Here is a 15,145-nt window from a genome sequence, read left to right as displayed (position 1 = left end):
GTTTCAGCACCTGACCAGTCTTCCTCAATTTAAGCGGGAATTACAGCTCCCTCTGAATGCTAACATCAGATGGTCTGCTAATTATCTTTTTAAATGAACAACAGCCTTGACACGGTTCTGTTTCCGGGAGTCTCTGAGGGCTCAGCTACCACGACGCTGGCTGCAGCCTAGCATTTTGGAGGCGAAGGACTAAAACCTATGCAAAAGCCTGTGATGAAAGAATGGTAGGATAAGCTTGGGATGCCCGCCACCCTCACACAGTATTAACCAGCCATCCAAAGACATTAAATATGATGAAAATTTTGTCATGTTTTTGTTGGTGCCATGATTTTTGCATTAGAAGAAATAAGATCTAGAAGGGTGTACAACGTGATTCTTGTCTTCCAGAAATTAAAATTAAAGGTAAAATGAAGCCTTCACTTTTTGTTGTTGTTGTTCCCGCATAGGCATTTGGAACACCTGGAAGTGATGAATCTGCCTGTGAAAACCTGCAGGATGGCAGGCGAGATGGCCCAGCAGGCAAACCACACAAGCAAGGACAAGGGTTCGAGTCTTCAGCCCCCGTGTAAGTTCCGCGCAGGCATGACAGCCTTGCTTGCTGTACTCCCAGCTCTCGGTAGGCAGAGACGGGAGATTCCAGGGGCACGCTGGCTGGTGAGGCCAGCGGTATGAGCCAGCTCTGGGACCAAGTGAGAGACCTGCCTCAGTGAATGAGGAGGAGAGCGGTGCAGAGAAACTCCCACTGTGAGCATCAGGCGTCCACGCGCACACACGTGCACGCCCGCTCTCACACACGCACACACACACACACACACACACACACACGCACGCACGCACGCATGTCCCCGCACATGTACAAAAACACAGCAAAACCCTCGAAGGAGAATGCCATTAGCAGCTAGCGGGTGAAGATCAAGGACACAGCTGAACACCCTGCGGTGCGCAGGGTCATGTATGTCCCAAGAAAAAGAATGTCAGGTCCAGTGTAACAGCACGGCTGAGACTAAGACACTTCGGCGTGCGTAATGACCGCATGATGCCATGGTGATTAAGTTCGGAAATGGCAAAGAAAAGATCGTGGCAACCGGCACACCAGGCTGCCCACATAACCCGTCTTGGAGAATAGGAGCAGAGATGAGGGCTGAGTTGGAAGGAGAGGAGGTGCCCATGCTGTGATATTGTCTTCCTTCTCGGGCCCGAACCAAAGAAAACACGACCCGCCCACCAGTTTCCCATTATCCTCTGGCTTCTTCATCCTGGACCCTTAGACACAGCTCAGCGAGGGAACCTCACTGAAAACTGACTTTGCCCAGATCCAAGATTATAAGCGGAAGCTGGGGCAAACCCAACTTACAGGTCACGAAGGTTAAGGAAACGATAACTTGGCCGGCGTGACCTCTGGCAAATCTGTGCACAGCAGTGCTTGGACTCCTGTGGATAATCTAAATTAACACACGTTAACCTCGGCGCCTTCCAACCTTCATATCAGGGGTGTGGTATTTTTATTGCACTCGAGGGAATTCAGTTTTAGACAGAGCAGCAGGCCACGAATGTGGCAAGTGAGTCACTGACTTCGGACATATGAGCACACTCCTTTTGCTATTCATTTCCTGCAGGTTAACTTACATCCTTGCCAGGGAGAACACACGGCCCCCATCAGGCCCTCCTTATCCGCGGATATACATCCCAGTGTGAAAGTGCCTGCTGTTCTTCTCCTACATGTTCATGCTCGTGATAAAGCCTGACCTACAAGGTAAACACAGTAAGAGCAGTCACCAACAATAAACATGCTCAATTATAACACAGCCGTGACAAAGTCAACACGGCCCTGTGCTTGGGCTTTGAGACAATTAAAGTAAAATAATAAACTGAGGAGTTTTTGAAGACGTTTGCAAACATGAAGTACTACAAAGCATCAGGCAAGCTCTCTCTCTCCCCTCCCTCCCTCCCTCCCCCTCCTCTCTCTCTCTCTCTCTGTCTCTCTCTGTCTCTCTGTCTCTCTCTCTCTCTCTCTCTCTCTCTCTCTCTCTCTCTCTCTCTCTCTCTCTGTTCACTTCATGCATATGGAATCCAGGGAACTGCTTTCGATGCTGTCTGCTTTACTTTTTGAGGCAAGGTCTCTCATTGATCTGGGGCTCACTAAGGAGGCTGGCCAGAGAGCCAGAGGGGGTCCACTGCTCTCCACCTCCCCATTGCTTTTGATGTGGGCTTTGGGGATGAGACTACGGCCCTTGCACTTATGAGACGAGCATTTTAAAACCTGAGGCATCTCCCCAGATCTCTAAGTTCTTTCTTGCTTACAGCCCCATGGGCATCCTATGTAGCTAGAGTTGTCCCCAGCCAAGGAAGGACACAGAGGGCATCCTGAAGTAAGCCATGAAGTAGCAGCACTCAAGTGGCAAGTGGGGAGAAGCCACCCTTGAATGTCACATGTCACTTGTATGGATAATACATATAGACGAAACCCCAGGAAGCCACTGGCTGCTATGGGAAGAAAATACATTCTCTCATTTGTCTGTGAAAGAATATAAAGTTATTGTGATTTCTAACTCTTCCAGACTCCCAGCCTTCCACTGAGTTTCACACCCCTCCTCTGAAGCCCCGGGATAATCGAGAATCACTCCTTTCTCTCCATCACTCAGTGCTATTCTCTCTCTCTCTCTCTCTCTCTCTCTCTCTCTCTCTCTCTCTCTCTCTCTCTCTCTCTCTCTCTCTCTCTCTCTCTCTCTCTCTCTCTCTCTCTCTCTCTCTCTCTCCCTCTCTCTCTCTCTCTCCCTCTCTCTCTCTCTCTCACTCTGCCTCCCTCCCTCCCTCCCTTCAACCTTCGCCACCCTTCTCTCCCTATATCTTCACAGCCGTATTTTACTCTGGGGTATTTCCTCACTGGCCTCAAAAGCTCAGTGATTCTCAGCATGGAGGCACATGAGGGCTCTCTGTACACACACGTTTCTGCCCCCCTGCCTCCTTAAAGACTGACCTTCCGCAGCCATCCCTGAGACACACGTGATCCGGATCCGAGTGCTGACTTTCTGACGTCCCTTCAGTGTTGGCATCTTCTGACTCAGAGACTTCAGCATCGTTCACATGGCTGTCTCTGTCCTGTCCTGACTTACAGGGTGTACCTGGCCTCTCCTCTCCACCTGGCACGACACAGGCATAGGACTATCAGAGGAGACTCTGAGGATGGGCTCACGGAGGCCAAGGCTGCGGCTCCCCCCACAACCACTCATGGAGAGTTGGTCCTCAGTGAGTTGTCGAGGATGTACAGTGGAGGGAGGCGTCAGGACAGACTGGCAGTCTTGGCAATGGAGCCAGTCGTGGTGAATGATGTGCTTGCCCACTGTCTATTGTCCCCAAATTCATCCTAAGGCCTCTTCACATAATCAGCCCAGCTCTAGAGTACACACGAGCTTCTTGTACGTGCCTGAGGCCAGCGTCAAGGTCTGTCTATGCACACAGGCACACACATGCACACACGCCGTACACAATCTATTATCTGTGTATGTTTCACAGGGTGGACGTTAGGGCTGGGAGCTGGAGACGAGAAGCCCGTCGGAAACATCTCCTTGTCCTGCCGTGTCCCCGCGTCTGGTCTACCTTCCCTCTGCTCCGCTGAGGTGCCTCTCGGGAGCCCACCTCAATGTGGCCCTGCCAGCTTTCAGGACTGCATCCTTTGCTGAGTTGTTCACATCTCCTCTGACGTCCCCTCCTTCCCGAAGCCTCTTCTCACCACTGTCTTGCCTGTAACTGGCCCTCGGGCTCGGGCACCCCGGACATACGCTATTCAGCTTCATAATTTTTTCCTGTAGCGTAGACCACCGCCTGACACGCCATCATCAAAGCTCACTTGGCTATGGACTCCCTGGCCTGGGCTCACCCTTCCTCAATACGATGGTTAAAATTGGTCGTCAGCCTTCCAGGACCTAGGATCACCTAGGGGACAAAGCCTTGGATACGTCTGTGAGGGACTGTCTTAGGTTGGGTTGACAAGGTAAGAAGACTCACTCTAGATATGGGTGACAACATCCCACGCACTGCTGTCCTGAACTGAAGAAAATCGGTGACAGGGGCTGGACATCAGCATCCGCCTCTCTCTGCGTCCTGACTGAGGGTCTAATGCGACCAGATGCCCCCCACTGCTGCCACCCGCCTTCCGTGCCTCACGGACTGTACGCTCAGACTGGGAGCCTGGTAAACTCTTCTGTGCGGGCTGGTTTTGTGTGTCGACTCGAGACAAGCCAGAGTCATCGGAGAGGAAGGAGCCTCAGCTGAGGAAATGTCTCCATGAGATCCATCTGTAAGGCGGTTTCCCAATTAGCGATCGATGTGGGGGGGGGCCCAGACTATGGTGGGTAAGGCCATCCCTGGGCCTCTGGTTCTGGGTTCTATAAGAAGTTGGGCTGTTCAAGCCTGAAAAGAGGAGAGAGCTGACATGGACTGTTCTTCCCCAAAGAGATCCCAGGAAAGTAGCAGTGTACTCTGCAAAGGGCATAACTGGTTCAAGGAACGAGAGTGAACGGCTCACACCCAGCGATGCTGTGCGTTAAGGACCCCGGCCTCCCTCCCCTGCTGCTCGTGCCTCTGAACAGTTAACACTGGAAACACAAGCATGGTTCTGACACCTTACCCCAAGCCCCTGGGGCAATTAACCTCCTTCCTTCAAGGCTCTCATATTCGTCTTTTCTTTAATTAAATTTGCTCTCTGACAATTTCATGTATGTACATGATGCATTCTAATTGGCCTCCTCTCTCCACCCTTTCCCATTTATACGTCCTTTGTTCTCTCTTGTGACCTGCTGAGTCTAACTGGGACCAAGCGAGATCAAGGTGCTATCTATCCAGTGGACTCCTCCATTCTCCACACGTCCTTCTAAGCTCCTTGTGCGGTTTCCGTTACCCAGCCCGCGACACCATCTCACTGCTTCGTGCTTAGCTGAACACACAGTGAGCATCCCAGATGTTAGGAACAACCGGGCACCAGATATTCTCCATATCACAGCACTGAATGCATCATCACAATGTTTCCCAGCCGATACTGGTTTCCAGCTATGAGTGTGACCAAGTTGGGAGAGTGTCACGGAGACTAAACAGCTTTCTTCTTGATAATGGAACACAGCATGGCTGATCCCTGAGTCCACTCTGTCTCATTGTGAGTCAGTGTAAATCACAGCGACCCGCATGTGCCTCCGCATGGTGACCGCGCTGAGGGGCCGAGAAATGAGGGCGGTTTGGACAAGGCCAGAGCTCAGACATTGGGAGAAGCTTTCTGTTTGAGTATATGACTTACAAAGTTAATTATTTTCAGATTTTTAGCCCACCCCACCAATACTGTCATCATTTTTAGAGATTTTGTCATGTAGCCCAGGTTAACCTCAAACTAGGGACCCTCCTACCTCAGCCTTTTAAGTGTTGGGGATTTGGGCACATACCATCATACCTGACCATAATTCTTGCTTCTCTTTTAGTTTTTTTTTTTTTTTTGGTTTTACGAGACAGGGTTTCTCTGTATTGTTTTGGAGGCTGTCAGTCCAGCCTGGCCTCGAACTCACAGAGATCTGCCTGCCTCTGCCTCCCGAGTGCTGGGATTAAAGGCATGCGCCACCACTGCCCGGCCAATTCTTGCTTCTCAAAACCAAATCATACTGTTCTCTCAAGACCAAATGAGACAAAATGTGGGAAGCATATTCTTCCTGTGTCTGACCAAAAGGCGGTACATAAATGAGTCATCAACTAAACACCAGGAGGTGCCCAAGCAGTCACATACAGTGAGTACTAAGCATCCCCAGTATCAGACCTGTGAGCTTCTGTAAACAGAACCTCTTAAACTGTAACCAATGAACATCTCTGATCCACTTTGCCTTGGAAACAGGGTATCAAGGTCAAATATAATATTCCCAAATTGTCTCAGACCCAGCTACTTCCAGCCACCATGAATGCCCTTGGGGATGGCTGGGAGGATGGCAATATCTCATAGTGGCTGGTGGTGACCTTGAGCTCTTCCAGACAGTGTCAAGAACAAGGGCCCCGCCCTCCACATGAATACAGTGTAAGAACCACTGAGATTCGGGTTCTCTTAAATGTGACAGTTCCCTTTTCCAAGGAGCAGGCTCCTAGATCTAGTCTACAATAACAGTAAGCGTTGACAAACGATGGATGTGCTTTTATTTTGAATGTGCCCCCACTCAAGGCTTGGTAACCCAAGCTAGAAGGAATGCTAATGGCAATAGAGGAATCTGTCTTCTGGGTCAGCCATCATAGATGCCCCTGGAACTAGGATCACTGGTCCTCAGATGTCACAGTGATGGCTGCTGAGTGATAGATGGCTTTTACAACAGGGAAGCAAAGGAAGGTTTGTGAGGCCACTGGAGCGTGGCTGTCACTACTCATAATTCTCTCCATCATGTGGACAGAAACCTCTCACTCTGAACGCACGGAATGTCTCTCAAATGTAAGTCATTCATTTTCCTCTAACTTCCAAAACACATATTCTTCTCATAAAACAATCAAATATTCACAGATACTGTATCTCTTGCTCGTGTGTGTATAAAACAAACATTTCCTCTCTGTCTCTGCTCTCCCCATCCTCTTGTAGAATACGTATCAGTCCCGGTTGAAATGCCCCACAAGGCCAGTCCTGTCTTGTTTTGCAGTACCAAAAGCAACCATCCTGGCCTTCCAGGAATCACAAATATTTAAGATTTCGCAAGCACTGTACTTTCAAAGTTTGGAAATTCTAGATCTGTACAAAAGACTATTTCGAAAGCCCCTCCCCAAGTAACCATGAGTCAAATGCGGTGTGGAAGCGTCAGGGCAGCCTATCTAAATGGAGCAATACTGTCTGTCACACAGGCCCCGTCTTCCAGCACAAGATGCACCTGGAGACCCAAGCCGATGTGAGGCTCCCGCTGCTGTGTCTCTCTCTGAGGATCTGTTCTACCCTCACGAATGCTGTTGACAGTCTTGGCTCCTCCTCAGAAAGGGGTTCAGTCCTTGAGACACGTGGCCCTGACACCGACCTGTCTCAGTAGAACATGGCCAGGCGCACACGACTATCAAAGAGTTATACCCATGTAAGTCACAGCAAGCAGAGTCAGAGAGAGGGCTGCCTTGTAAAGGGCTTGCTGGGCAGGTATGAGGACCTGAGTTCAGATCCCCAGCACCCCTTGTCTTTGGCACAGGGGCCTCTCTCAGGAGGAGGCAGGCCAACCCCAGAAGCTCCCTAGCCAGCCATCCTAGCCTAACACTGAGGAAAGGACTGAGAATGACAACCAACAGTGACCTCTGCACCCCTAACCAACACACACACACCACTCTAAAACACACACACATACTAAACCACATACACACACTCTAAAACACACACACCTATGCATATACACACTAAAATACATACATACTAAACCACATACACACATATACACACACACTCTAAAACACACACATACTCTAACACACACACATATTGAACCACATATACACACTCTAAAACACACACACATACTAAACCATATACACACACTCTAAAACATGTACACATGCATACATACACTAAAACACACACATACTAAACCACACTCATACATAAATATACACACACACTCTAAAACACACACACACACACACACACACACACACACACACACACACGCACACCTCACTAAACCTGGAAACATAGTAAACTATTCACAGATTGTGTAAAGAACCCTGTAAGATGAAATGCCTGGGACCTGCATCTTGAGCCTGATCTGACCCAGAGCCAGAGGCCCTCAGACACATGGAAGAGTGAGTCCCTTCCAGTAACTACTTGAAGGTCTATGAAGAACCTGGCAAGACTCCACAGGTGGCCTGTAGATTACAGATCTCAGCAGACCGTCCATGTAGCACTATAGGGGAACAAAACGGGCCGGGGGACGTGTCGCTTGCTACAGTGCTGGCCCAGCAGACATGGAGCTTTGGCCTCCATTCCCAGCAGCACAGGATCCAGGCAGAGTGATGCGAGTCTGTAATCCTAGCACTTGGGAGGTGCAGGCAGGAGGTCCCTCCAAGGTAATCTGCAGCTACAGAAAGAGTTTGGGGACAACCTAGGTTACATGAGACCCTGCCTTGCAAGGAAGGAAAGAAGGGAGGGAGAAAGGAAAGAAAATTTGAAAGCAATTTATTTCCCATAATTCAAACAAGGATTATCTACCTTCTGTGTGCTCCCTCCCTCCCTCCCTCCCTCCCTCCCTCCCTCTCTCTCTCTCTCTCTCTCTCTCTCTCTCTCTCTCTCTCTCTCTCTCTCACACACACACACACACACACACACACACTTTCCAAAGTGGAAACATACTATCAAAAAGGAAACCTCTAGCTGGATAATCAAATCTCCTATCAGTAACTAACCATCTTTATTTCATATGATTTTTCCAAACTACCCACACGGACGCAACTAAGCAACTATACCATCTTTTCAGAGACTTGCTTTCAACCACCCATTTCCAGAATCCTCTTGCTCTTTCCTAACCCATGAACATCCCAGAAGAACAGAGGGATCTGCCCACAGAGAAGCCCCCGGGCCTCCTTGTGACTAGCTACGCTGGGACCAGCACTTAGGAATATGCTCTCGGTTGCCCACCAACACACCTCCTGAAGCTGTTTGCCCATCACCGTGGGAGAAGGAGCACAGAGATGTTACACGCCCACCTTTGGGGCTTCAACTGAAAGCATCCCACCCATAAACGGGACTTCTCAGGCTCCCAAAGTGGAACAGTGAGACACCTGCAGAAGACGTCATCGGAAGACATCAGGAGGAGAGCCACACGGAGGCTGCTGAGCACGGGGCTTTTTTCAGAGGGAGAAGGCAGCTGGGGAAGAGAAAAGGGGAAGAGAGAGGGGCTGAGATCATAAAGTGTCTGTTCTCCTCAGAGAACACAAACATTTCCTGGAAACCCGGGCGGGAAGTCGGCTGTCAGAGGTACTGACATTTCACAACGTCTGGGGGTGTGCAGGTGGGTAAACGGACATGCCTCCCTCTGAGACAGCATCTTCCTGGCACCTGAACTCACGGGAGGACCATGTCCACTTCTCTGGGTCACAAAATGTCTGGAGTCCCTGGCACTCGCTTCTCACGCAAAAATGCTCTCTGGAAATGAGAGCGTCTTGGAATTCATGGTGAGCTTGACTTATCTAAATCTCCCCCTGAGAATTATTTTTCAAAACGTGACAGCTTGTAATTATAAAGAAAAGTATCTACGGTTTTGAGATCATGCAGAAAAACATCGTAATATCGCATACTTTCCAATAAGCTAGCGTGTAGAGAACTCTGATTAAGGATTCTAAAATATATTTTTTGTCATTTTTCTACACCCAGGGTTTCATAAGAATAGTAATAGAAATGTAAGGGCTTAGCTAGGGGACACAACTCACATGACCGAATACAAGTGCGTACTAGCTGTAACTTAGGATCATTCTTTTTTTTGCATGTGTTTATAATGCCCAGTGGGAAGGGCATCTGAGGGTCTGGGGAGATGACTCCGTGGGTACAACTCAACACACAAACATGAGGGACTGAGTCTGGATCCTTGGAAAGAACCCACGTGAGAGTCAGACGTGGCGTCATGTTCTGTAGCCATCGCAGCATTCCACTGCAGAGAGGAGCAGCAGAAACGGGGAAACCTCTGGAAGATCCTGTCTCAGACAAGGCGGGATGTGAGGACCAGCACACGACGCTGTCCTCGGACCTTCACGTGCATACCACGCATGTTCATTCGCGTGCGTGCGCATGCACACCCAGGCACAGCGATGGGAACTGGACATGGAAACTTAGTTTAAAAAAATCTGATTTGCGATTAAGATTCTAACTGAAAGGAATTGAACGATAAGCTTAGAAGCAAAACACTGTTACCCTATTGTAATTTTCTCCAGAAGTGCAACATTTGGCAAAGGGATTTTCTCACCTAGCTGGTACTGGAAGTGACGGAGCACAAGGAGACTTTTGCCCCACTTACAGAAGCTCAGGGACATCTCTACCCAGAGACCTCCATGCGGGGTAGTGTCTGTCCCCTTGACTAGCAGGACCAGGGGGACGCGGCAGGCTGGCTTTCTCTACCAGACAGGACTTTCTTCTGTTGTTTGTGTTTCTAACAAGGGGAGCGCTTCCCAAGCTGTTTGAGGAACTAGGGCTGCTGGATGACCTCAGTGACATGTGATGGGGACTTCAGTTCTCCATCTCTCAGTCACCACAGGAGCATCAGGGATGTGACAACAGGGTACTGTCCTAAGTACACATTTCCAGCGTGTCCCTCCTTCAGTGCTATCCTCCGGAGGCGGAACCCAGTGTGGGTTCCTCTCAGCTGAGCGGGCATTCAGGACACGGATGCCTTTGGTCTGATTTCGCACTCCTCGTCCTTCTGAAATAAAACTGAAATCCATCACTTTCGGAGGTTTCATTCACTTCCTACTGTGAGAGGGAAATTAATGCCACGGGGTAAGTGGCACCTAAGACACAAGGCCAGTGCCATTTCCACAACAACAAATAGAAAGTGGGGGGGGAATATCACAGGATACCAAACTAATTAGCCAAAATATAAAGCTGAAATGGTATGTCAGCAGTGTGTCTGTATGTCTTCTCATAAAGACCAAGAGGAATCCACACAGAGAGAGACTATCTGTTAGCTTTTAAAAATCAAGGAATCATTTTAGTAAGCTCAGAGAAAAGCGAGAAAGGCCTCAGAGACAGCAGATGGGTTGAGCTGATTTTGTCTTAGACTTTACCCAAGGAAAGAGGCTGAAGAGTTGCCTCATCCTGTTATCATGCTTCTGGCTATGACAGGAAGAGACAGATATAAGAGATAAAAATGAAAGACGCGAAAGAAGTTAACATTTCTAAGAAAGGCAAGATGCACAGTCCAGTTGCAGGCCTCATTAAAGGAAGTGCGTGTCTAAACAGGAGAACGTTCAACCGTGTTCCAGTGTGGGACAGGGGGATGGACGGCAGTGGTCTGAGAAAGCCAGAGGCCCCCTGCACCATTCACAAGCCCCAGGATCTGTGTGAACAACATGATGCCCAGTGTCCCCCTTGGAATGTCTAGATATGCTATCCAAGCAATCCCTCGTGAACTTGAAAAATCAATTCCCCGTCTGAGCTGCGATGGGAAAGCAGAAATTCCACCCGATTCCAGTTAGTGCCTCAAAACTCAAGCAATGTTGCTACACCGCTCCTGTGAAACAGTCCCAGCTTCTCTGGCCTCTACCCGTGAGTCATTATCCAAATTGTAAACGATTCATTCCCTTGCACACAAGCTCCTGTGATAAGGGCTCCAGCATAGAGTCTCATCCATCCCAAGGACTCAAGGGGTTCCAAATTAAGAAAACACAATGCTAGGGATTATCAGTTTAGCATCCTCCTCAGGGGAAAGAATGTCAAGTTCTTACAAGCAACCCGACTGCCCAGCTCAGGGCAAACCCTGGGTGTGGGTTTGCCAGATGTCTGGGCCCCCCCAAGGAATGTATGAATTGGCAAATATTACCCAGGGCAGAACTCGCCTTTTCTCATAAGCCCATCTGCTCTGTTCACGTGAGACACAAGACTTCCCAGAGAGATGGACAAGTTAGCACTGGGAACAGGGGGAGCCTGTGTTCTTGGAAAAACATGATAGCAGAAAGAGGAAGGGGAAGTGTGGCCATCGTTTGTTCTGAGAGAGTGGGGCCTAAATCAAACATGTCTGATGGCTTCAATGGGGTCCAAAACAAAGACAGAAATATTTATTGCCCAAGTTGCCAGGCGGCCTTAGGATGAGCAGGGTTGTTTGGGTTCCCATTCACAGATGGAGCACAATGTGCTTTAAAAAAATCCTGTGGATAACTTGGAAAGAGATTGCCTGGCTGGTGAGAAACTCTCAAAATAGTAAATCTGCTTGCAACGACCCTTCAGCTAACTGGCTGTTCTCATTAATATTTACTTTCAAAGTGTGACCACCAATCCAGAAACAAGCTCCTAGGGTCACTAAAGCAGATAGTATTCATCTCTGTGAGTGTCACATGGGTCACTGACAATTATACCATGGCTTTCTCTTCAGTCTCAGCAGAAATTTTAAAAAATCAGAATTGGGATCTAGTGCAGCAACAGTAACCAGATGCACTTTACTTTATAGTATGGATGTGCGTGTGTCTATACATCAAGATGGATGGATGGATGGACAGACAGATGATAGATTGGTAGATAGAGATGATGGATAGACAGACAGACAGACAGATGATAGACAGACAGATAGACAGATACTTCTCAATAAAAGATCGTGACACACCTAGGAGGTAGATATGTCACATATTGCAATTCCCCACTTAAGACATGAGGACCCCCCAGACCAGAGGGATCACTTGGCTTGTTTCCCAGCATCTAGTCTAAAGTCTGGATTCTTGACCAACAAGCCTCAGATGAGTGAGCATCTTCCTGACCGACTGTAATGACACAGCAGCAACAGCTTCCATCCTGCCTTCCACGTAGGGCAGACACCTAAATTAGGTTGAGAACCTAGAGACTCAGCTTGAGCCTATCAAAAATGTAAGGTAGGCACAGTGGGGAGAAATAGACGATTAAACGGTAGCGGAAGAGGGGGTACTGAAGGGGGGAAGTGGGTGTGAGGACACACATTCCCATCCACAGATCCCATGTCACAGGCCGATGCGGTGACTCAAGCCTACAATCTGAAATCTAGAGAAGAGTAGTGACAGGAGGAACCCAGATTTCTGCACTGTGACACTGTGACACTCCTGTGAGAGACCCTGTCTTTAGACACCAGGAGCAAGAAAGACCCTACACACACACACACACACACACACACACACACACACACATGCACACACACGTGCACACACACACATGCTCACACATTTATGCACACATGCACTCACTCACATACACACATGCATGCACACACACGAGATATTACACATACATATGGACACGTATGCACACACATGACCATGCCATGCACTCTCTTAAAGGGAATTATTCAGCTGAGGTAAGAGGCACCTTCTTAGGTGATCTGGCCTGAGATGATTGATTCCACAATGGAAAAGAAAGTTTGCGTTACTAAGTCATTATCATGCAGATCCTCCTAAATTATATGTGAATGAGAGAGTCCCTTCTAAGACACGCACATTCTTAGAACTAGGTCACTGGAACACTGCTAAGAAACAGCCCCTGCCACTCCTCTCTGCTGTGACTTTCTGGTTCTCAGCCCAGGTCCTCCTCCACAGTTGCTGTGTGCTTCCTGGATATTCACGAATGATGCGGGCGCCTTCTCCTTCCTTTCTGAGAATTACACCACTACAGAAACTTGTTTAAATTGCTTTCATCTTCCACTTTCCAGGCTTATATAAACAAGATACTTTAAATGTTAATAATACTCCAGAGACACAATGTGGAGAAACAATGTCCCCACGACATTGGGCCTGAAGGTTTAGTGAGTCAGGAGTCTGTAGAATGTGACCAAAAGTTGACACATCTTTATTATTTTATATTTGCCTGTGGATTTATTCCTTCATTTGTGTAGTGTGTGTGTGTGTGTGAGTGTGTGTGAGTGTGTGGAGTGTGTGTGTGCGTGTGTGTGTGAGTGTGTGAGTGTGTGTGAGTGCGTGTGAGTGTGTGAGTGAGTGTGTGAGTGTGAGTGTGTGTGAGTGTGTGTGTGTGAGTGTGAGTACACACATGGTACTCACAAAGGATGGTCAGGTCAGGGGATAGCTGGCAAGAGTCAGTCCTCTCCTCCATGTGGGTTTCAAGTAAGAGACTTGGGACATCAGGCTTAGTGACACCTGACCTTAACCACTGAATCATCCTGACAGCCCAAGGGTGAAACTTTTGAAAGAGACATTCTTATGCGTGAGTGGCTTTGTGACATGACCAGAGAATGGCCTTCTGGTTACCTGGGTTGTTAGTTCCCATGAACATGGGCAACCTTCAGGCCCAAGGCTGACTTTAGAAACCTTCAAGGTACTTGGGGTGCTGACAACACCGTAGACCAGGCCCTTATGGAAAACCCAGTTCAATAAAGCAATAGATAGGATCTCAATAAGAGGTGAAGTCGTAGCTGATGATGTAAGAACAAAAGTAATACCAAGATTTCCAGGCTGAAGAGAGAGGCCGACAATTGGCCTCTCAGGATGTGGAGGCTAGCTTTTTGGCTCCCTTGAGTTAGAATGTTTATGCTAAGACATTTATGGAAACTCGGGATTATTAAATGTCCTCACTCAGATTCCTCACTACCAGAAAGTCAGGATTGCAGGGAGGAGTGTCTACCTGCACGGAAAGAGAAGGATTCTCGGGGAAGAATTGAAATCACAGCCAACATATTGTATAGGTTGAGGGCAGGCACCCACTAAATGTAAGGCAGGCAAGTTCTTAGATTGAAAACACAACAGAGAGTTCAACCCGGCCGGAAGGGCATGCTGGGACCGTCGGGGCAAACGCGTCAGACACTAGACCAGAGAGAACTTGCTTAGCCCTGGCCATCGGGAAAGCCCTTCTCACTGAAAATGTCTGCTCACTGATCTTCAAGCCACACCCACACGCCACTGTGAATAAACTCACGCCACCTATCGGTGTCACCCGATGGAAGTGGGCGAAACATCTTCAGAGGAGTCAGAAAAAAAAAAAAACAGTACAAACTAAAAGGAAAACGGTTGTCCCAACTGTCATGGTGGACGTGTGTGTGCATGGAGACACCAGGGATGACTCAGAACACGCAAGGACTCAGAGGAACTCATACTGCCCTGTGTGTGTGAGACGTTTCTAAGCATGGCTGCCATGATAAATGCTGTCCTGTGTGAGGCGGACACTTCGTAAAGAACAGCAGAGGCTGAGCCCTCGCCGTGAAAGTGGGCAAAGTGTCTCATCTTTCTTGGCCGGCAGACCACGCAAGAAGCCAGGCCACGTCAACTCAGAAAAGGAGTCCTTCAAAACATCACTTCTGTTTTGACTTCTCTCGTGGCTTGCTCTTGGAGCCTGTGACAGTCACTCATCAGTGTCGTCTTGGCTGGATTTAGAATCCCCATGGGCACACACCCTCTCAGTGTGTCTACAACAGAATTTCCAGGAGTGCAGCTGGTACCCTTCCGAGGGCTGGAGGTCCCAGGCTGAACACTCACATTTTCTTCTGGCTTCCTG

General features: G+C 48.6%; 2 long non-coding RNA genes across 2 annotated transcripts; one reads left to right on the top strand and one right to left on the bottom strand.

The window, feature by feature from the left end:
• Positions 1-76: 76 nt before the first annotated feature.
• LOC121141879 lies at positions 77-1,861 on the top strand. The gene is made up of 2 exons (XR_005878805.1): positions 77-224; positions 447-1,861. It is a non-coding gene; the product is annotated as an uncharacterized LOC121141879 (long non-coding RNA).
• LOC110341597 lies at positions 1,638-4,938 on the bottom strand. Its single transcript, XR_002383565.1, has 3 exons — positions 4,006-4,938; positions 2,978-3,140; positions 1,638-1,746 (listed from the first exon to the last, which is right to left on the bottom strand). It is a non-coding gene; the product is annotated as an uncharacterized LOC110341597 (long non-coding RNA).
• Positions 4,939-15,145: the final 10,207 nt, after the last annotated feature.

This window comes from Mesocricetus auratus, unplaced genomic scaffold, assembly GCF_017639785.1.
Source record: "Mesocricetus auratus isolate SY011 unplaced genomic scaffold, BCM_Maur_2.0 Super-Scaffold_100008, whole genome shotgun sequence".
Classification (NCBI taxonomy): Eukaryota; Metazoa; Chordata; class Mammalia; order Rodentia; family Cricetidae; genus Mesocricetus; species Mesocricetus auratus.
Note: the sequence above shows the minus strand (reverse complement) of the source record. Positions and strands in the feature narration are given on the sequence as shown.